This window comes from Ochotona curzoniae, unplaced genomic scaffold, assembly GCF_017591425.1.
Source record: "Ochotona curzoniae isolate NIBS_2020 unplaced genomic scaffold, NIBS_Ocur_1.0 scaffold_4506, whole genome shotgun sequence".
NCBI classification, from domain to species: Eukaryota; Metazoa; Chordata; class Mammalia; order Lagomorpha; family Ochotonidae; genus Ochotona; species Ochotona curzoniae.
In genome coordinates, this window is record NW_024467119.1 from 48,297,613 (window position 1) to 48,321,170 (window position 23,558).

Genomic DNA, 23,558 nt, shown 5'->3' on the forward strand with positions numbered 1-23,558 from the left:
GAAAACCAGGACAGGGGCAGGGGTGCCTAGACAGAAAGGCACCCACCAGTATGAGTGTGGGCTGGATAGTAGGATTGATTGGGTTGCATTAGGCTTCAATGTCCATTGACATGTACCAGAGCTACATGGGATGTGGGACAGGCTGAACAAGTCTGCAGTACATACTGGCATGCATGGGAACCAGGGTAGGGGGCAGACCCAGTGGGGGTTATGGGGAGTCACCCCAACTAGGCTGCAGCTCCCACTGGTCTGCGTGAGGACCAAGTAAGAAGTGGGTAGGATCAGGCTGGACTACAACACCCATTGGTTCAAGTGGAAGACAGGGCTGAAAACAGAACTGACCCAGCAACTGCAACAACCAGCATGTGCATAAGCTGATTGGGGTGATGGACTGCGCTGGACCCTGTGCTGCCAAGCACACTCAAGAATCAGGTTTGGGATCTCATCTCAGATGAAGTTTCTTGGGAGATCCCTCCAACTGAACTGCTGATCTCAGAACCCCAACCATGAAGAGACTATGTCAGCCAGTGGATTCTGAATAGATTTCATTGTGCTTGGAATGGTGAGATTGGCAGCAATTCAGACCTGTTAAACTATCAAAACTGCTTGAGTAAGACCCTCGGAGCGTGCCCCACATTGTGGACCTGGGATGGGTGGGAGGTTAGGTGAGGCTTCTTCTTTGTTTCTCTCCAGACCCCAGACACAGGGAGAAAATGATGATACTAGTGTGGAAACAATGGTCTTACCCACTTTCCTGTAGCCGCTGACCCTTTGTACCCTAATCAACTAAGAAAGATCATAAAAAAAACATGCAGTTTTTAAAGTTATAATTGCAAGTTCTGTGAATATCTAGCTTCAGTAAATCACTGCCAAATGGCTCTTTGGCAGTTCTTCACCAGGTATCATCTTGTCATCTGTGAATGAGGATCCTTCTTGCCAACATCACTTGATGCTATCCATTTTGCAATCTTTTGTCGATCTATATTTATATTATTTATTTTTGTTTCTTTCTGTTACTTTTAATTCAGTTTTTATAATTATTCATTCTATACTCTTTTCCCAGATTCCTTTATTCAGGATTTATTTGCTTATTTTAAAGTCAGGGATCCACAGAGAGAGCAGGAGAGACAGAGAGAACAGTCTTTCAGCTGCTGCTTCAATCTGCAAATGACTATAAAAGTCAGAGCTGAGTCATGTCAAAGCCAGGAGCCAGGAGCTTCTTCTGGATCTCTCTTATGCCATTACTGCTTTCCAAGCACATGCACAGAGAGCTGGATCAGCAGTAGAATAGACTAGACTTGAACCTGTGCCCATCTGGGATGCTGGTGCTGTAAGTGGTGGCTTAACCTACTGCATTACAGCACCAGGCATATATATCACTCTTTTTGATTATAGAATTTTTAAAATGTGTCATTTAACTTAGAAATACTCCAAGTACAGACACATTTACTAAGAAATAACAAAAAAGTATAGGGTCAAAAACATCATTTGTATGATCAAGTAGAAAAGACTTGAAAAACCTTGACTATGCATTAAAATATGTTTTCATACTAATTTCTTCTCTGTATTTTCTGATCAACTCTATAAATTACAGTCACTTCAAGGTAAAGAATTTTCCATTAAAATATCAAGTGCAACGGAAGGACAGGATTTGGCTGACATATGTAAATGCAAATAAAAAATTATTCTGTAGGGAAAATGAGGCTTCATTGAAGGTGACATGCTCATGTAGAGATTGCTGAGACAGCAACTCACATGAACAAGTAATTTGGGGAAGTGCCATAAGCTGCTGGCAACTTGGAAAAAAAAAAGCATTGAAAATTTAATTGGGAAAAGCTTGACTAATTAGACCCCAAAACAGAATCAACCCTTAGGATGACAAAACCACAGAAAACAAATTGACAATCAATAAGAAATAATGATAATGCAAAAGCAACAATAATAAATACATACATTGGTAGAGTCACTTCTTATTTAACTTTTGCATAGTGTTATAAGAGTGTGTTTTTAAGTTCTATGTAGATGTCAATTTATACACATTTGCGTTTTCTGATGTGTTTATATGGGAGAAGCAGTTCTGTTGACACAAAATATCTTAGGAACAAATTTGTGTTTCACAACACTCAGCTTGCACAACACAGTCTAAAGAAATCACATTTATCTCTACCCTAGAAGTTGTGAAGAGAAAGGGAGAAAAGGTAACTGGAAAAAAACGTCATCCTTAAAAGTCAGTTTCCTCCCCCACCCCCGCCCCACTGGCTGATGAAATCTTGCTTCAGCTCAAACAAAGATCAAAAAGATGCTGATATTAGTTTCAGAAATAGCACAGGTGACATGAAAATGCAAAATAACAACAAAATCATTGGTAAAAGAGCAAACCTTCAATAGAGGAGAAGTCTTTTTACCCAGTTTTGTAAGTTCCTACCCATTTTGGAGAATTATCAATCCATAATACATAATTCACACTGTATTTGGCTTTGTCAAACACAGACCACTTGAGGAAAATTGAGGTGCTAACTTTTCTTCCTGTCTGATGGCTGACTTATCATCATTACATTTCCTGTCTCATTATTGGTGAATTTGAACCCCAGTTACACAAGATGGATTCCAAAAGTAACCTTGTCTAAGTCCATGCTTCTACTTGAATAGGAAGTAGCTCCAAAAACAGTTATTCCAGAAGCCAAAAGAGTCTGGATTCCCATAACAAGTCCTATAATGTAGTTGTTATGGTCTCACTTTCTCAAATACAAGATTACCAGATGAACAAGTGACAGTGAGAAAGAGAGAAGACAGGAAACCCGTTTACTTGTTTACTACCCAAATGCCAACAATGAGTCTATGGCTGGACTTGTCCAGTTTGGGAAGGCAATCCAGGACTCCAAGATGGGTGGATGGTAGGAACCAGTCACTGGCCTCATCACTCCTGCCTCACATTAGCCTCTTTCCTCTTCATTAGCAAGATGTTGAATCTGGAAATCAAACCTCAGTATTTCAATGTGGATGTTGACATCATAGCTGCTAGTTTGAAACCTGCTCCCAGAAGAAACCTTAAAAATTATAAATAATATCATTCTTTGTAAGTTCTGTAATAATTGCTCTGCCTCAAAGGTCAAATTTTTACAATATTCCTAAAGTCCAAATCTTGGATCTTGGTACCCTTCTCCAGTGAAAGGGATCCTTGAAGTAATGGCTAACAAGAAAAATGGTATGGGGAGTGTTCACGTAGAGCTTGGAGCATCTTATGGTGCCAGGAAGTTAAGTGCCTAAAATAAACATGATGATAGGGATTTATCAAAGGGGCATCAATGTCAATTTAAATAATTTTTAAAATTAATTTTATTTGAAGTACCAAAAAAACCCACATAGAAATAGAGAAATATAGAAATAATGGTAAGCAGACAGAGATCTTCCATGTACCAATTCATGTCCCAAATTCCCACAACACCAACAGGTGTCAGGGATCAAGTACTTGAATCCTTACCTACTTCTTCCCAGAATGCATTAGCAAGAAACTGGAGTGAAAAACAGAACCTGTAATTGAACCCAAGAACTCCAGTATGGGAGGCAAAAATCCCAAACAGCAACTAAATTTCTGTGAATTCTAATCTCTGAAAGGGCTTTTAAAGGCACAAGTTCCTCCATCAGGTGATGATATAAAATTTCCACTAGAGCTCTGATATGAACTGAAAATGACAGTAATGTAGCTGGAGCAAGAGCAGTGGGCATTTGTGTTAATTCTTCATGTGACTCACTTGTGTCTGACCTTGTCTTGCTTAGACTGATCTCATATAACCCACTTCCACTTGAGGATGGAGTGCTGTGGTGCATGCCCAGCTATGTCTTGTTGTATCCAGTTCATGATAAGCAGCTTGCATCACACAGTAACTCTGAAGTCCAGATCAAGTGTTTAGTCTCCACTAAGTACCAGAAGCAGTCCAAGAGACATTTCTCAAGACAGCCATGGTTATGCACAGAAAACGGAAGATGTGCACTCCAAAATCCTGAAAACCTGCACCAAAACGTACCTACATATGCTTACCAAAGACTGAAAAGTAGCTGTGTCTGCTACTGTTGCGAGAAGCAACATTGCGTGTCCTGAGTGGCAAGGCAACATGCCAAGAACTCTGCACCTGTTGTGAAGCCCTCCTTTTTTCTATACTTCTGCCAAAACTAGCAGATTTTTGGTTAATCAGTAAATACATATATCCAAAAGAGAAACAAGTTCCTTCTAAAATGTAAAGGCCTAGAAATTCTCTCTCCCTCCCCACCCCCCTTACTTGCGGAAGAGATCAAATGCTCATCCCTCACCTTAACAAGATTATCTCTATGGCCCAGTTTTCTGGTGCAGAGGGTTAAGTCGCTGCCTGTAATATCATCATTCCATATTAGTACGGGCTCAGGCCCTAGCTGCTCCACTTCCAATCCAGCTCTTTTCTAAAGTCCCTAAAAGTAGTAGATCATGTCTTAAATCAGAAACCCAGCTGGAGGTCCTGGCCCAAATCTTGATATTGCAGCCTTTTGGGGAGTGAGCCAGATAGAGTTCTCTCTCTTTCTCTAATTCTGCCTCTTAAGTAAACATTTTACAAAACTAAAGGAAATTTTCACATGTTCATGAATTTCAGTGACGTAAAAGTATATTTATGGTTTTTTTTAATATCTTTAAAATCTTCCATATACAAATGCTTTTCTGACATTTAGAGTATTTGCTATCTGTTACTAATGAGGCTCAATTAGTATCATTTCATTAAATCAAAGGATAGATGAGTTATCTTGCAGGAAGGAAGACAATTAAAGTTCCCCACAAGTTTCAGACTTTCTTCATTGATTTATTACTCTGCAAAGTGAGGACTTCGAGATAGGAAAGGTCCAGTGGAAGCTAGGGCAGTGCTTCTACCTCAGCAAACTGTAACCCAAAAGCAGTTCCTCATTTCCAAAGGAATTTCATAGGTTAATGTCATCACCAGGTATGAAAAGATGCAACACGTGGTGATTCTTCCATATTTCCAGAGAGTTCACCTATATGACCTGACCAAGTAAGTGATAGATTTTTGGAAACCGATGGTGTGCTAGCATGAGTTAAATCAGATTGTGTATGTGTGTGTGTGTGTGTGTGTGTGTGTGTGTGTGTGTGTGTAACAGGAGAGAGAGACCAAGTAGAGTCTGTCCCAGGAATGTAAACATGAATTAATTTTAGTGTAAGTTAATATAATTGGGTCAATGTGTGTAAGCCTATATGAGCATCCTAAAAGAGCAACTGGTTCAAGCGCCTGCTGTTCTGCTTCTGACCTGTCTCTGCTAATGCAGCTGGGAAGTCAGTGGAGAACTTGGGAGACTGAATGAGCGATAGTCTTCTGGGTTTGGCCTGACCCAGCCCTAGTTATTGCAGCAGTACAAATGTTCATCATTTCTGCCTTTCAAATTTTTCATTAAGCTTCAAGACTTCTAAATCAAATAATATCACGTCAGGGATGTGTTTGTATATGTATAATAAAAATATTTTGAAGTTATGAACTATTAAAATTCAGTGTGGCAGTTAGATTTTAACAAAAACAGAGAAGACAGGGAGATCAAATGTGGAGAAACACCTTTTCAATTAAATTCACTGTGAACCTTATAGATTTCAGATGGGGTAGTAGGTTCAGGAAATTGTGGTCATATGTGATTTGGTGGTGACAATATGTCATGAATCAATGCTTAGCTTTAAAAAAATTCTAAATATCAAACATCTATATTTTTAAACAAATTACATAATTTCATTAAATTTTCACCTAAATTTTTTCTTATGAGAGAGGGAATTGTTAACATACCCTTACGGATGAAAATCCATTTTTTTGTATAACACTTTTAAAATAGCAGGATAGGTTCTACAATATAACACAATTAGAGGCATTATGAATTTTCTAAGAGGACAAGCTTTTCCTGATTTTAACCACAAAGAAAATGAATATGTAGATCATACTAATTAATGTGATGAGATATTGTCACCTAAGGAAAACCTAGCACTTAATAAAATCTTCACCGTGACATGTCAAAAGATACTGTGCTGCTGCTGCTTTCTGTGAGTGGAATTCTAGTTACATTCTTGGACTGTAACAAAATGTTATCATAGGAAAGAAAAATGCATCACAAAGTCCTTTTTTTTTTTTTCAAGGATTTATAATTCACTGTGTGAATTCCGCTGGAAGGGGTTTCCTTTGGTTTCTAAAGATCCTTCTGTGCTAAGGATCCATTTTGTTTTCAGCTGAAACAAACCTTGTGTTCACCAAAGCTAGAGCCTAAGCACAAATGTCTGCACAGTTGACTTCCTGTGAGGACCACCTATCAGAGTCCCTGAATTTTGCCCTAAGTCTTGATTGTATATTCACCACAAATAACTGTTTTTGAGCTACCTATATGATGTGTCCAGAGAAATGAATCACATCTGAAGGAGACAAAAAAATCTAAAATGCATGAAATAAAGCATTTGTTCAGAAGATTTTCTCCAGGAAAACATAAAACCTATGTTGAATTTTCTTTATTAAAATTCTGAAGGCCATCAGTGCTGGCTTTTTATCTTTTACTTTTCTGATTCTGAAGCTCAAAGTTGACTTACAACAGCCATTTCCTTAAGATTTCTGAGTAACTGAAAATCCAAAGTTCAGGTTCTTAGGAGGAAGAGAAAAGCCTGTTAAATCACAAGGGAGAAGGCACCAGAGAATTGACTCTTAACAGTTTAGTCTGCCATTGTTTGAATGCTGTTGCTTGGACTCCACCTTAATTGTGATCTGAGTGATTTAACAGATGTATTTTATTTGTTGGATTTCAAAATATGTTATCATATTGAAGTTTCTGTTCTCAGGAGAAAATCATAGAACCAATATCAGAACCAATCATATGAACCATAGCAATCATATATCTTCATAATGTAAATAAATCACAAAATCCCCAAATCTCCAAAATCAAACAATCTGCAAGTCAGTGTAAACCATGAAATATTCTCCATAACTTGGGTGAACTGTAGGAGAGAGAGAGACAGAGAGAGAAAAAGAGAGAGTGAACCAAATACCTACAAGTCATAGCTGGGCTGACTGAGACAGACATGAATTGAATTCCACTCTCCCACTGGGTAGCAGGAACCCAAATATATAAGCCATCACTGATTTCATTAGCGAGAAGGTGGAGTCAGGTGCTGGATCTGAGAATCAAGCAGAGGCACTCTGGTGCGTGATGAGAGCTGCATAACCACCAAGCCAAGTGCTTGCGTCACAATTTTTAATGCTGTCCAGAGTATTACACAAAAACTACAGCTTTTCGTTTGATTTGACTTGGTATTGATAAGTTGGAAAACAGCCAGTGAAGTACAAGCATTTCATTTAATATGATGTGAAATTCATGCAATTTCTGTAATGAAACAGGCAAGCATCTTGGGATATATTAGTTCATAAAATCTTTACTTAATGTGTATTTTTAAATGTACTCATTAGCAATCTAAAATTTAAAAAGAAAATGCTTTGGCTTTCTTATACAATGCCACTTACTTTCCAAAGAATTAAAATATGTGTTGCTAAATATTGTGTACTGAATACCTTTATTAGGCAGAAGTTGAAGAGTCTCAGGAGTACGCAAATTACATGACTTGCTGTGGTCACAACATAATTCCAGGAGAGATTTCAGAAGGCAACAGTCGTCATCATGACCTCAGGTGACACAGGGTGCTTTGTGAAATAGAAAAGTAAAATTATAACTATTAATGTGAGCTTCAAAGACTTGCTTCAGAAACAGGTGCTTAGGTGTCACAGCAATTTTTTCTTGGTATTCATGAGATTAAGAGTTACTCTTTTCTGAAATTTTCTATTTTGGAATAGATATACATAAAATTGTAAGAAATATACAGATAAGACCCATACACCACTTGTTCAGCCTCTCATGTCTTGTATAATTCCAGTTCAATATCAAAAGCAATACATTAATGTTAGTACAAGCCACAAAATTTATCTTTCCAACTAAACAGGTACACGCACTTGTAAGCTTTTGTGTGGGAAGGAGTAGTAAAGAAATAGGTGTAGCTATCCGGAATTTTATCAAATGGGGAGTTTCATGTAATCATCACAGCTACCAACACTTTGAATATGCATTCTGATAGCTTTTGACTTCCAAAAATGTTGATTATAAAATAGTTACCCATCTTAGGGCAGGCCTTTTGGTGAAGCAGACAAGGCTGCTGCCTTCCATGTCCACATCCCATAGGAGTAGGGGTTAGTGTCCCAGCTGCTCTAGTCATGATCCTGCTCCTTGCTAATGACCGGCAAAAGCAGCACAAGATGATCCAAGGGGGTGGAACCTTGCAAGTCAGCTGAGAGACCTAGATGAATCTCCTGGCTACCATACCTGCTGGCTTGCAAGAGCCAGGGATGGGAGCTGATTGAGCAGGTCCAGGTGCCAGTACCCACCAGTGAGAGTTGGGACAGCTGGCTGACTGGATCAAGCCAGGCTGTAGTATCCAAAGGCAATGGTCAAGACAGGTGCAGGCTATGCCAAGTCGGGTCTGTGGCTGGGAATAGGCCTGGTTGGGGAGCTAAGGGGGAGTGGTTGGCATATTCTGTGAAGTTAAACTGCAGAACCTCTTGGAGAGTGCAAGATTCGGAGTGGGCTTATTAGCTAAACAGTGGGCACCTCTCTTTTGGGTTGTGACTCCAAATGGTGGACATGAAGACGAGGACTGGGGCAGGCATGGCTAGACAGAGAGCAGCACCTGCTGGCACCTGTGTGGGCTGGATAGTATGTCTGATTGAGTTGAACTAGGGCCCACTGTCCATTGATATGCAAGAGAGCTGAATGGAACTTGGGACAGACTGAACCAGCCTCTGTACATATTCGCAAGCATGGGAACCAGGGCAGTGATGTGCCTGGTAGGGGTTATTGCGGGTCTCCCCAACTAGGGTGCAGCTCTTACTGGTTTACCTGGTCAAGTGTGTGGTAGGTGGGACCTGGTTGGGCTGCAACGTCCATTGATTCGCATAGAGGACAAGGCTGGAGACAGAACTGACAAAGCAATTGCAACCACCAGTGTGCATACAAGCTGATTGGGGCAAAAGACTGTGCCAGACCCTGTAATTGCAAGCACACACAAGAATCAGATCTAGGATCATTTCAGATGAAGTTTCTTTTGAGATCCCCCAACTAAACCGCTTAACTCAGAACTCCAACCAAGAAGAAAATTGCAGTGTCCATGGTCTAACTGTGGTGTGCTTGTGTCAGAGATGGGCCTCCTCAGTGGATTAAACGAAACAGTGTACAGCATAGCCAGTTGCACATAGATGATACAACAGTACCTTAGAACCTGCAGAGGACACCTGGTACCATAACAGAGGATGGAGGACAGGACAAATCAGTCCTCTATAACTTTCAAACATCTCTTGCTCACTCATTAATATTATCATTGGCAAGTCACTGTTCACTTGTTTTCACTTGTTGACCCAGTTCTTGAATAGTTAGGTGAACATTTATGCTCCTCAGACACATTTTCTTTTGACTATTTTTTCCCATGTATTTATCATGATTTCTTGTTTTACTTGATAATCCTAATTCTTTGTTGAAAATAATGACTGGGAATTCTGCAGGTTTGTTTCTCCTCTCTATCCTGTGTTAATTATTGCTTGTTTAGTTATTTCCTTTAATTGATCTTATAATGAATATTATCTTTGTTGTGCGTGAACAGTGAAGCATCTTAATTGGTTGGTTTGTGAGCTGACCTTGGGAATGGGGAATTACTAAATCTTTACTAAGGGGTTGTGTTTAGTCTTCTGACTTAATCTTAACTTCTCATGGAGCCTCATAATCATCAAAAGCGGCTTGGGAATTCCCTAGGTCTGCCCAGAGCATATGCAGAGCCCTCCACATATTTGTGGCTTTCTATAGTCCCAGGAATATGTCAGGACTTCTTGAAATTCCTATGAAAATTTACCAATCAGTTTTAGAAGTTTAATTATTTTGCTATTTATCCTCAAAACTCTCATTGCCACTCCACTAGAAGAACAATTAAAGGATATCATTAATTTTGTTTTACCAAAAGTTGTTAAGAAGAAAAGACTGTTCATATCAGTAAAGTAAGTCAAATAAAGTGATTTGCAAATAAGTTTTATTTGCACATAACTCCCAGGCTAGTCAGATGATGACTGAGAAAAGGCTTTGAAAGAGCACCACTTGCTTCAGGCCTTTATTGACAGTTTTCACTGTGAGTGTGGTTGTTGGTTTTTAGGACAGAACTGAGATGGGAGGAAGACATAACTATGAAAACTAAAATGTCAAAAATCTTCAAACCAGGTTCAATCATTTTTCTTTAACTTCTGCACAGTTATAAAGCTATGGATTTCTATAGCTCTGAAAAGCTGATGTTCACCATTTTGCAAGAATTCTTCTTGCTCTAATGTAGAAAGGATTTTAAAACTGTTTGCCTTGTCATTTCCCATCCCATCACTGCTGCCTATGAACATCTTACAGATGACACCTACACAACATTGTCCTGAAGTGCGCAGTGTGTAGGTATGTATGTATCCACATGCACACACCTATATTTGTGATTATAAAAATATTAATGTTATAAAATTCTAAGTTAGGAACGCTTTTTATACAGACATATACATTTCAGGGAGGAACGGAGCCAGAACCTTGCAGCCATCAATAAATCTAACACAAATGGGGCTATATAACTTGTAGATGGAGTAAGGAGGACAGGATACTCTTTCAAGCAAAAAGAACAGTTGCTTCTTTCCCTTTTTTATGCAACAGTAAGAAATCATTTTGCCTTGCCTCTCAACAGTTTAATATCCATCCAAGCTTGAACAGCAATTTACCTGACTTTTTCAACATTGTCGTAAAGACAATGGCGAAGAAGTGGAAAAGGGCAAAACATGCTTATTTGCTTCATGATACTAAAAAAAAAAAAAAAAAAAAAAATTTGAGCCAGAACTCCGGGTGTGAATACTTAGAAGAGGCATATTAAAAGTTCACTATGTTATATATTTCTGTTATCTTTTTCAAGTTCTTCCTTCTATTCATTTTGGTTTTTCTTTTAATCTTTCAGATAGTTTAAATAAGATTTTACCTTACTAACTTAAACTTTTACACTTTTTAAATGAAATCTGGGTTATAAATTGTCCACTCAGCACTTTCATATCTATATTCCACAAAAGTTTGGATAGATTGCATATTGATTTTAATGATTGCATGGCTTGCTTGACCCATGAACAGCTTAAAAATATGTCATTTACATTTCAAATATATAATTCATTTTCATTGCTCTTAATTATCAATTTCTTGTTTTTACTTTTGTCAGAAAGCAAATTCTGTATGATTTTAATTATTCTCATCTGTTGTCTGTTTTACGACACTGGATATAGTCATCTTGGTGAATGTTCCATGGATGCTTTTGTTTTGTTCGGGCACAGGGTTCTATAAACATCAGTGATATCTTATTGGTTGTTGATGTTTTCACTTTTTATATATTAGTACTTAATTACTTTGTAATAGTCCTGTCAACTTTTATTATTATCTAATGTGTTTCTGAAGATCTCTTCATTCTTTTTTAAAGATTTATTTGAAAATCAGAGTGACAGAGGAATGGAGGGAGAGAAGGAAATAGGGAAGGAGGTGGGGAAAGATTTTCCATCCACTGATTTACTCCCCAGATTCCTGAAGAGACCATATTGGACCAGGCCAAAACCAGGAACCTAGGTCTCCATCCAGGCTCCAACTCAGGTTCAGGGCCCAAGGATTAGGGCCATCTTCCACTGTTTATCCAGTCACATTAACAAGGGAGCTATACAGGAGTGGAGCAGGTAGGATAAAGGCAGGTGTCCACATGCAGTGCTGACCTCACACGCAGCAGCTTAACATACTCTGCTGCAATGTGAGCTCCTCTATTATTATTTTTCGTTTTTTCCCTCTAATCTGTGTTCAAGTTTGCCTGTGACACTGGCATCTCATATCAGAGTGCCAATTTGACCCCTGGCTGTACCACTCCCAATTTAAGCAATATTGAAAGCAAAGAATCCTATAGAGTCATATCTACTAATGTAAATTCAGATTGTCAGGCTAACTCTTTGGAATTTGGAGTAAATTTAACTATCCTTACATCACTGTTATACTTGACAAAATTAGAGACAAAAAGAGAATTTTGGAGAAAGACCACTTAGTTGGATGTATTCATTTAGTGCTCTCAACCCATTTGGAATACATAAAAATTCCCAATTAAGTGATGACATTACCAATGTTGCTTCCCAGGCTTTCTCTCCCTTACCACAACGAGAAACTGGTTTAGATGCATGTGCAGAACATACCTCCAAATGTTTCTGTGAAGTAACATGACTTTTACATCAGTGGCCTTATTGCACATGAATAGCAAGTTGAGTGAAATGTATATAATGCAAAAAGGCTTAAAATAAGTAGACTTCCAATTAAAATACTTAGTTTTAAATACTGTACTTTTTGCTGCAGTCAAGATTATTTTAATCTTCAGCTTTTATTTAAGAATCTCATTCCCTCCAAGGCCTGAATTATGCCATTGATTAACCCTCAATCATTTAAAGGAAGAAGCAGAGGCCCAAAAGCTTTTGGCAAAGCCTTTGCCTTGCTTTGTGTCCGCCTGCATGTTACATAGTTTGTGTCTGGCTTCTTTAGCTTAGGAGTTGAGTGGAATATTTATTGTTCCTGCTTAAATGGCATCAAGACCAAAAATTTACATTTTCCCATTGCTTCTATATTTTAATTGTATTTTTTTTTACTTTCTCCCAGTATATAACATAAAATTTTCTCTCTTTACTTGTTACTTACTTTCCTAAAAATATTACCATTTAAATTTGGATGCTTTAAGGGGTAAATAGTGTGAATTAAAATTATATTTTAGCTGGCCCAGGATGGTAGCCTTGTGCCTAAAGTCCTCGGCTTGTATGCACCGAGATTCCATATGGGCACTGGTTTGTATCCTAGCTGCTTCACTTCCCTTCCAGCTCCCTGCTTGTATTCTGGGAGGGCAGTCTAGGATGGCCCAAAACCTTGGGATCCTGTACCTGCGTAGGAGACTGAGAAGAGGCTCCTGGCTTTGAATCAGCTCTACTCTGGTCATTGTCGCCATATGGGGAGCGAAGCAGTGGATGGAAGATCTTTTTCTTTGTCTCTCCTTCTCTTTGTAAATCTGCCTTTCCAATAAAAAATAAATCTGTAAAAGAAGAAAAAAAAGGAATTATGTCTTAGCAAAAACTAATGAAGGTGGGTAAAGGGGCTGTAGGAACACGAGACTAAGGGAAAGAAAGATGTCTTCTTGGAGCTATACCTTTGACATACATACAATCTATTCTCTTTATGTTAATAACAAATATCTACATAAAAATGTCATATAGAAATCAGAAGTCACCTACAGCCGGTCTCTGCCGTCCCACAGGCTGACGGTGCTCGAGAACTCCTGTACTCATTCACAACATCATACAAGGACCGTGACCTTCGTCAAGGCTCTTACCTCCTCCACCCTCATGCTCACTGGGTGCTGGGCCGCCCCAGACAGAGCTCAGGGTCATTTTTAAAGGGATGCACAGGATTTCCTTGCTACATTTTAGTGTGAGTTGATCAACCCATATGTTGAAAACTTTTAGAAATGAAAAAGTTGTTTTGAAAGGCAATACATGTGATAGAATATTTAAGAACATTCAAAATTAATTATTTGAAATAAATTCACAAAATGTAAAAGAAGGCTTCAAACAATCCTCTCTGTTGGATTTTTGCTGTTACAGTCAGTACAGCCTCAACAGAGTCACTGATATTAATCTCTTCTGCCAAATTTCTGAGTGTTCACGTTCACAAAACTTCTTGGTGAGCATTCTTACCAACTGAAGATGTACAGATGTATTATACTATTTGTACCTGGCATTTATTTACTTATTCCTGAATTTATTTAACCTTTTAAATATGATTTTTAGTCATTTATATATACTATCATGCTTTTGGTTTCTAAACATTCTTGTCCTTTAAATATTTCAAAATGGTATTCATCATTTCCTGTTCATCTTAAGAGTATTATTACTAAATAATTAGTATTTCATGTCAAACATTTTGCAAATGTTTTAGCAGTATAATGTAATCCTTTGAAATCCTTTATTCACTCTGATATGATTATAGATAAGAACACTGATTATAAAGCACATATCTTGATCATTTTTTACATAGGAAGCACATCTGACATACAGACATGCAGCAACAAGGCAGCCAGAAACCTTTTGTTCCACCCAATCCTATTCTTTCTGCAAAAGTAATCCATATTCTGACTTAATAGTGCCAATTAATTTTTAAATTTGATCTTATTTAAGTGGAATTGTATGTGCTCTTTCATGTTGTTTTGTACTCAACATTCTATCTAGAATTTCATCCCATAGGATCACTTTCCACTACATTGCACTGTTCAAATTTTATTGTGGGCACACAGCCTGTTGCTGGGTAACTAGAAAATCTCAGTTCGGAGCCACTAGATTGGAGAGATGAAACAAATGAATTAAAATCCAGAAAATGGAGAAGATGAAGCCATTCTTAAGACATAATATCAAAGCTGAAAACAAAGCAAGGCTTCCTAGTGAGAGCAACTGCAAAGCACTAACAGCACAAATTACGGTAGAGCTATAATTGTTTATGACAATATGTAACTTAAGTACAATAAAAATCCAGAAAATGAAGAAAACAGGTTATGTCAAAAGGGATGAGACACAGTGGTGCTGGGGCATCTCAATTTCCATCTACTTTACTAGAAATAGAGCACAATAAGGCAATGATTTAAAAAATGTAAAACCAATTTCGTTAGCTCAGATTCTACATCTATACACACTGCAGAGTTAAGATCAGAGATGTGAAAAACATTATAATATTTATTTCCAGCATATCTTTTCTGGATAGAATATCTAAGGATCTCACTCTTTAAAAAAAATAGTAGATTCTGGATCTAAACAAGGAGAGCAACAAAAGGGGTCCCAGTTATATGCCTGTTTTCGCAGGTGAGATTCAAGGACAGTAAAATGCAATAGGAGTTACTCAGAATCCAACCATAAAGAAACTATCAACATTGCAAAAGAAACTCAATGGTTTTTAGCTAGGAGAATGAAATCCATTCCAAGTATAAAGGTACAGAAAGATTTATCTATAGCTAGATAAATATCTGAATATTTTTGTTCCTTTACAATCTTTACAATCATTCTTTAGGAAAAGGATTGCCCTCTGTCCACATGTCATCTCAGAACTCACCCTACAACCTAATGGAAGGCCAGCGCATTTTCCTCTCAGCTACTTGCCTACCTCAAAAGGACTTGCAGGACATTGTGAATGGATTCTGTGTCACTCAGGAGTCAGGAAATGTAGGCTTCTTGATTACACCCTCTCTGTCATCGTGGCCCCCCTGTGCTTCCTCTCGATGCTTGCTCTGCTGTACTTATGCGGGAATGCATTTCTGCAGACACTCTCTTTGACTGTCTCACTCTCAGAACACCTCAGCCTCAAGCCCCAGGGGTGGGAAGCTGGGAGAATTATGTGAACAGGTGTTTCCACTACTTCTCTCTCATCTCTTTCCCACAATCCACTGGCTGAAAGGGCCTTTCATTTAATTTCATTTCAATTTCCCTATAGGAAATCTTGTTCAAGTATATATTTTCCTATATATTGACATTTATACTCTGTTCTGTTTAATGTTGAAGACTATTTCCATAGATCTCAGTTTATTTCTCTGTTTGACTCATCCCAGAGAGTCATTGATTCAGGCCAGATGTTGGCAGTAAACAGGATAAAGGAATCTTGGAACCACTCTCTGACCACCTGGCTACTATTAGAACCTTTTTCTCAGGCTGAATCTTCCTTTAGGGGGTTGGTTGATAAAATTAGACTTCTCCAGTTCAGGAAGCCTGGACAGCCTCAAGAAGAAGCCCGAGACTTTGAAGCAATGTTGGGTCTCGTGATGCTGTGTTCCCATGTCTCAGACTGGTTTCCAGTACTGCTGCTGTCCAACTCTTGCAATGAGCAAAGAGGTAAGATATGCAAATCTTCCTTCCAGGTAGTCATACCAGCCAGTTCAAAGAGAAACTACATCATCTTGCAGTTCCCGTAGGGAAACTTCCATCTCCCCTCTCTGCTTGTGTTTATTATAGCAGCAAAACCATGTTCATGGCCTTTCATTATCCTTCCATTTTAGGGGAGTATCTTCTCTTCAGCAAAAAAAAATATAAAATCACATTTCCACTCAAATATTACAAATTTTTATGAAACTTTAAATATGAATGAATTTATCTTTTTCACTTTAAGAAAAACGACAAAAAATCAAATCTGTGGTGCAGGACAGGAATCTATGTCCTATATAACTTTGATTCAAATCCTTGATGAATGGTTTGGTATAGAACAATGGAAAGACCACTTGAATTTTGCAAACTACCTCTTGTGGGTTTTTACATCAAAAGTAGTTTTGAAACTTCCATATTTACATCTTTGTTTTCTAGTTTACCATGATTTTCTTGCATATTTGTAAAAGGAACAATGTATAGAAAGAAGCTATGCTCATAATTTGTGGGATGGTAGAAGGAAAGCGATAGTGATGTTGTAGAATCAACAGGCAGCAGTTTGGCATGGGATTGAGAAACTATCAGAAGAAGGATCAGCAAAAATATTTTGTCATGGAGCTATCCCATAGATTTTTACTACTTCTTAGTTATGTTTTTTATTCACAAAGGTAGAACTTGCTCAACAGTGGCTGATCACCTTGTCTTTAAAATTTCAAGGTTTACTTTCTTACTTTATGCATTTTGTGCTCTACATGGACCAGGAAAAAAATGTGTTGGAATTCAGAGTGGTCATTTCTTACCTGTCTCAAAAGGCACAGTTCCAGTAGCTTTCATTAAAGAATACACCTGGAACATCTATGAAGTAATTGTAATGACTTTCTCAGGTCATGATTGATGCAGAAATGCCCAAAATACCAATGTTCACACAAAACATACTAGAAAAATTTAGCTCACTTGGAAGAAAAAGGCTACTTAATGAAAAATTCTGATATCTATTTGCTCAAATGTATATAAGTTATCAGTGAAAGTTAAAAACTTAATTAGGTAAAACTATTCCATATGATCCAAAGGCAACAACAGAAGAATTATCTAAAAAGATGAAGAAGGGTGTTTTGTTGTTGTTGTTGTTGTTCAAAGTTTGATTGGTAAGCACTGAAGAATGCCAGGACATAACATGAGTGAACGGTTTAAAAGTTTTCATGAACAGAAGCTCAAGAAGAAAATAACAATATGTTTATGTTAATACGCATGCATCTATCATGCTGTCTCCTAAATGTTATAGACCCTGTAATTAGTACTTTTTACTATATTTTGTGGTGACGATGATGATAAACACTATTTTACAATGTGATCCCACAGGCTCTGGGGTTTACCATTCTCCCTCCCCAGATCTGCTGCCTTCTCTGATTTCCCCCATGTTACTGCTATAGTATAGTCCTTCATAAACAATCACATGTCCTTCATTCTGCTATTTAAGGTTGCACTTAAGAGATGAGTCTTTTTTTAAGAATCATGGAGTCTGGGAGGGGTCCGGGCCTTGGGTTTGAAGGCAACTTGCAGGTCCCTGCCATGTGGCCCCTGTGGGGGTTGCCCTGGCTGGGCCGGATCCAAGAATGGGGACTCAGGCAAAAGCCACTGCCAAAAGGCAGTGACTGAGTCCTTGGCTTTCTCCTCGCCCAAGAGGAATCTTCCCTAAGGGTGAGTACCCCATGAGGGGAACTTGGGAACTGGATTAAAGTCCTGGCTCCGCCCTGCTGCCAAAACCTTGAGGCAGAACAAGTCTGGGAGGGGTCCGGGCCTTGAGGTTGGGGGAGGCTTGCAGATCCCCACAGTGTGGCAGCTGTGGGGGTGCATCTGCAGGGCTGAATCCAAGGCTGGGGACTCAGTCCAGAGCCACTGCCGAAAGGCAGGGACTGAATCATTGGCTTTGTGCAGCTAGTACACCAAATGGTGCCAGGCATTGCCTGCTGGCCGCTCAGAGGGGAACTCTGGGTTTTTTAGGATATAAAATTGCTGCTTAGGGACACCCATGAATAAGGCCAGCTTTAGTGTAATTGAGAGATGAATTCTGGGTGATTCACAGTAACAGGGTCATGAAACTTTGGGGATAACGTGGGGACTGAGACCTGATGGTTTGGAGGGGAGTGTCCATAAGATCTATCTGAGCCAGACTGATTCACCAGCCAAATTAGGAATCCTGAGATGGGCGGTTAGCATAGAGCATCACTGACTGCCACACACCAGTCCACACCAAAGCTATGGATGGGGGCCTGTCTGGCAGGGCTAGGTATCATTACTTGACTGGGTGGTGGAATAGTGGACTGATCACATATGGCAGGGTTAAGACACTAACCACCACGCGAGAGAACTTGGTCAAGGGATAAACTCTGGGGGGAAGTGTGGGTCCAACTCTGTGGAAATACAAGTCCTGCAGGTTAGCTCACGCGTTGGAGTGGTGATGGGCTGAGGTAGGTGTGACCCTGGAACCTGCCATCACTTACAGGTAAAGGAACCAATGGCAATCTGGGCAGGTCATGGCAGAACCAACCAAAGCTGCATCCTAAAATAGGATGTGGGATGGACCAAGCTGCAACTGGAAGGGGGCTGACCAGGCAGGGCCAAACAAGCCTCAACTCACAAATAAGAATAGAAACCAGGATGGAGCACATGTCATTCCAATCTAGGCTCTTACACCAACTGGTCTGCATGAGGCAGGGATGTTAGGCCGCAGCATTGAAGGCAAAAGCTGAGACACATGAGGGGCTAAGCCAACTGGGTCAGAGCACCCACTGACAGGTGTGTAATCTAGGGCTGGGAACAGACTCAGTTGGGGAGCTGTGAGAGTACACCCTTGCTGGGTTGGGATTCCCATGGGATGCATGGGCCAGAGTCGGGACTGCGCTCTGGTCTGGATATGGCTGCATTCTCCTTTGGCACAACTGTGGCCTGGAGTTGCGCACACCTAGCTGGACTAGACATCTTCATCATCTGGCACTCTGGAGAACCTGGGTAGATATAGGACGGGCTAGTCTGGGTCTCAGCCCCTTCTAAGCCTTGTGTGAGCAATCTCTGGGTATGGACAAGCTTTGGCTGGGCTGAAACATCCAATATTAAGAACTGGAATGGACTGCAGGTCAGCAAGGGTGGCTGGCACATGTAACCACCAGTATGTGCAAGACCTGGCATGGGGAGAGGTTCTGATGAAAGGAGCTTAGGAAACTCCTCTGGCAGTACACAGTCCCTACAGGTGAGTCCAAGAACCACGATACAGAGCAACTCAGACCAGGCCATATGAAGATACCCACCATCATGAATATTGCATCAGGTGGGGACAGACCACGCTGAACCCATTCACATCAACCGCTGGTGAATCTAAGCGCCAGCATAGAGTGTGGGTCAGTCCAGTTTCGGTCGAAACACATAACAATGCACATTAAGGAATCCAAAGGTGAGGTGACTCGTACCAGATGTGGTTGCAGTGCCCAAACAGCACACATAAGAACTGAGGGGGAGGAGGCAAAACCGGCAAGGGAGATTGTGAGCTCCCCTGCCGGACAACCACTCCCACTGGAAAGCATGAGTTGGGATGGGGGCAGACCAGACCAGCAGGGGAACAACAGCTGTGGGCCTCTGTGGAGCTAGATCGGAGAAGGGCCAGATTGGACAGACTGTTCTGACTGGTGAAAGCAAAAATTAGAGTGGGTGAGGGTTGGTTGGGCTTTGCCACATCATCAGATGGCAGAGACTGGCACTGGGGGCCAATTCTGTTAGGTTAAATGCCAGAACCACCTGGAGAGTACACAATCCAGGAGTGGGAGTGGCCTAGTAGGGACATAACAGGCACCTCCCTCTTGAGTTGCCACTCCTACTGCAGAGCATGAAAACCAGGACAGGGGCAGAGGTGCCTAGACAGAAAGGCACCCACCAGTATGAGTGTGGGCTGGATAGTAGGATTGATTGGGTTGCATTAGGCTTCAATGTCCATTGACATGTACCAGAGCTACATGGGATGTGGGACAGGCTGAACAAATCTGTAGTACATACTGGCATGCATGGGAACCAGGGTAGGGGGCAGACCCGGTGGGGGTTATGGTGAGTCGCTCCAACTAGGCTGCAGCTCCCACTGGTTTGCGTGAAGACCAAGTATGAAGTGGGTAGGATCAGGCTGGACTACAACACCCATTGGTTCAAGTGGAAGACAGGGCTGAAAACAGAACTGACCCAGCAATTGCAACAACCAGCATGTGCATAAGCTGATTGGGGTGATGGACTGTGCCAGACCCTGTACTGGCAAATTCACACAAGAATCAGGTTTGGGATCATCTCAGATGAAGTTTCTTGGGAGATCCCTCCAACTGAACTGCTGATCTCAGAACCCCAACCATGAAGAGACTATGTCAGCCAGTGGATTCTGAATAGATTTCATTGTGCTTGGAATGGCGAGATTGGCAGCAATTCAGACCTGTTAAACTATCAAAACTGCTTGAGTAAGACCCTCGGAGCGTGCCTCACATTGTGGACCTGGGATGGGTGGGAGGTTAGGTGGTGCTTTTCCCTTTGTAACCTATTTCATTTCTAATATGTCCAGAAAAAAAGACTATATTTTATTTGTAAATTTGTGATAATATGTGAAAGTAATATAGATCCCTAGAGTTAAGTTTTATTCCTACACACAGTTTAGTTGAAATACATATATTCTTTAATAATACATCTAATTTTGATATCTGTTCACTGAGGTAATTATAGAGATGAGATAAACTATGCTTTAATATACTTGCTTCAATTAGAGAATTAAAAACCTTTATCTCATCTCATTCTCTTCATGACACTGGGCAAATCATGTAAAGTTCTTATGTCTTAACAACGCACTTTTAAAAAGTTTAACTAAGCTATGGTTAAAACTACTGTTTTGTTTGTACTTGCTGTGATTTTAAACACTAAACCAAATTGATTGCTACCTAACCAATACCCACATCCTGTATTATACAAATTTTGTCCATCAGATTTATAAATTATTCCTTCAGTTGTAAGGTCCAGTTGCCAATGTATAAGATTTGCAGTTTTTCAAGTTGAATACAAAGTAAATTAAGAAAAGCAAAATGCGTATGAATTATTTTAAGTGTTTATAATGTTATTAACCAAGAGCTGGTAATCAAATCATATGAATATAAAATGTGCTTGCACTTACAGAATTAAATAGTATAAAGTTCCAAAGCACTGTCACGCTCTGTTTTTCCCGTTAGTGGCTGGTTTTAGGCTGAGCACCATGACTCACTCTGTTTGACTTTGAAGCCAGTAAGGCAGATTATTGCTCCAATAAAAAATGTAGTTGAATGACGGATTTATGCTAAGAGCTTTCTGGGGGGAACAAGGCTTTTGATATATTGTTTTCATGAAAATCAATTTTAAGAAGCATTTAAACAAGGAAAGCATCTGAAATCTGGTACTTTGTGGCCACATTCCACATGGTTGTGTATAATGAAGAACCAACACAAAAGGGATACATAGCCTATAGTAGGTATGGTTTATCTGGCAATTGTAGCCTTTCCTAGCTCCATTTCCATCAAGAGGTTTTTCTGGCCAATTTGGCATTGTTTGTCTCTGAATTAGAGGGAGAAACAAAAGAAATGTAGGAAAGAGGTACTGAGTACTGTCCAGCTGCACTTCTCACAGTTCCCTGTATCCTGGTTTCTAGCTGGTGTTACTTGAGAAGGCATTGATGGAAATATACCAGGTGAAAGAAGCACCAGGTTTATGGGATAATTGTCAGCCAACACCCACTGCTTCCTGATAGCAGTATTATGATTACATATTTCTTTTCAGTTGATGATAGGATACACTTCTACATTTTTAGAATTTTTAAGTTTTATTTAAGTTTTACAGATTAAACATGGCTTATAGATATAATTTTTTAAATATTATGATATTCCTTTCCTTCTTGCTTTTATACATTTCTCACTCCCTTCCTCTCGTCGCATTTTTTTTTCATTGTTGGAATAACATATTTTAAACTTGCATTAAAGTAAAATGATTTAAGTATTCACCAAATAAGAAGTTTAATAAGTAAAAAGCAAAAGAATCCAATTTAGTATGAATATAAGCAAAAACTACAAAAAAAAAAAAAAACAGCTGAATGGGAAAATGGCCATTTTATCCAAATACAGAAAATCTTTTCAAAAAAAATCTTTTTGGTGTCCTTCTTAGAAAGTCGGGAATAAACAAATGGGACCTCATCAAACTAAGAAGCTTCTGTACAGCAAGGGAAACAATCAACAAAGTAAAACAGCAACCCACAGAGTGGGAGAAGATCTTTGCACACTATATAGGCGATAGGGGGCTAATTTCCAGGATATACAAAGAACTTCAAAACAACCAAAAAACCAAAACAAACAAGCCACTCAAGAAATGGGCACGGGAAATGGGCAAACATTTCACAAAGGAACAAGTCCAAATGGCAAACAAACATATGAAAAAATGTTCCAGCTCCCTAGCAATAAGGGAAATCCAAATTAAAACATCGATGAGGTACCACCTAACACCAGTAAGATTGGCCCACATAAACAAGAACACCAACGACGCTTGCTGGCGAGGATGCGGGGAAAAGGGAACCCTACTCCACTGCTGGTGGAGCTGCAAATTGGTACAGCCTTTATGGAAATCAGTCTGGAGAACACTCAAACAACTCAAAATCTGCATACCATATGACTCAGCAATAGCACTCCTAGGAATATATCCAAAACACCTGTTTTACGACAAACCAACATGCATCCATATGTTCATTGCAGCACAATCAGTAATTGCAAAAACATGGAAGCAACCGAAATGCCCATCAGCAGAAGATTGGATAAGAAAGCTTTGGTTCATCTACTCCATGGAATACTACTCAGCTATTAAAAAAAACAAAATGCAGTTCTTTGTGGCTAAATGGGCACAACTGGAAACTAAAATGCTAAGGGAAATGAGCGAATCCCAAAAGGTTAGATACCACATGTTTGCCTTGATTTAACCTGTAATTTTTTGTTTGGTTGTTTGTTATTTTTTGAACCTGTCATTGATACTGTCTCAACCCAGATGTTTCGAAGAATGGAACTTGCATTATTTTTAACATATTGTTTACCCAATACTATGTCAATTAATTCCATAATGTTGTATATCGACACTGAGGTTTTGTTGGGGTTTTTAACTGACCGGATCTTTACACTGTTAGCCCTACCTTCAGACCAGAGAAGGTCTCCCCAAGAGGCCACTGAACTTATCTGGACAACAAGACGCTGAACTTTATGCTAGGCATGTGTTTGCAAGGAATGAATCTCAACTGAACTTGAACTATGGTTATGCAACAAGGTGGAGGAATCCACCATGGGGGGAGGGGTATGGGAGGGGTGGGGGGAATCCCCAGCGCCTATAAAACTGTACCACATAATACAATGTAAACAACAATAAAAAAAAAGTTAAAAAAAATATGCTTGGTCAATAAAACTGTTCTTGGGAGAAAAAAAT

At 39.5% G+C, this 23,558-nt stretch overlaps 1 pseudogene; it reads left to right on the forward strand.

Moving 5' to 3' along the window:
- The first annotated feature begins 16,276 nt into the window (after positions 1-16,276).
- Positions 16,277-17,301, forward strand: LOC121147496 (annotated as a pseudogene).
- The last annotated feature ends 6,257 nt before the right edge of the window (positions 17,302-23,558 follow it).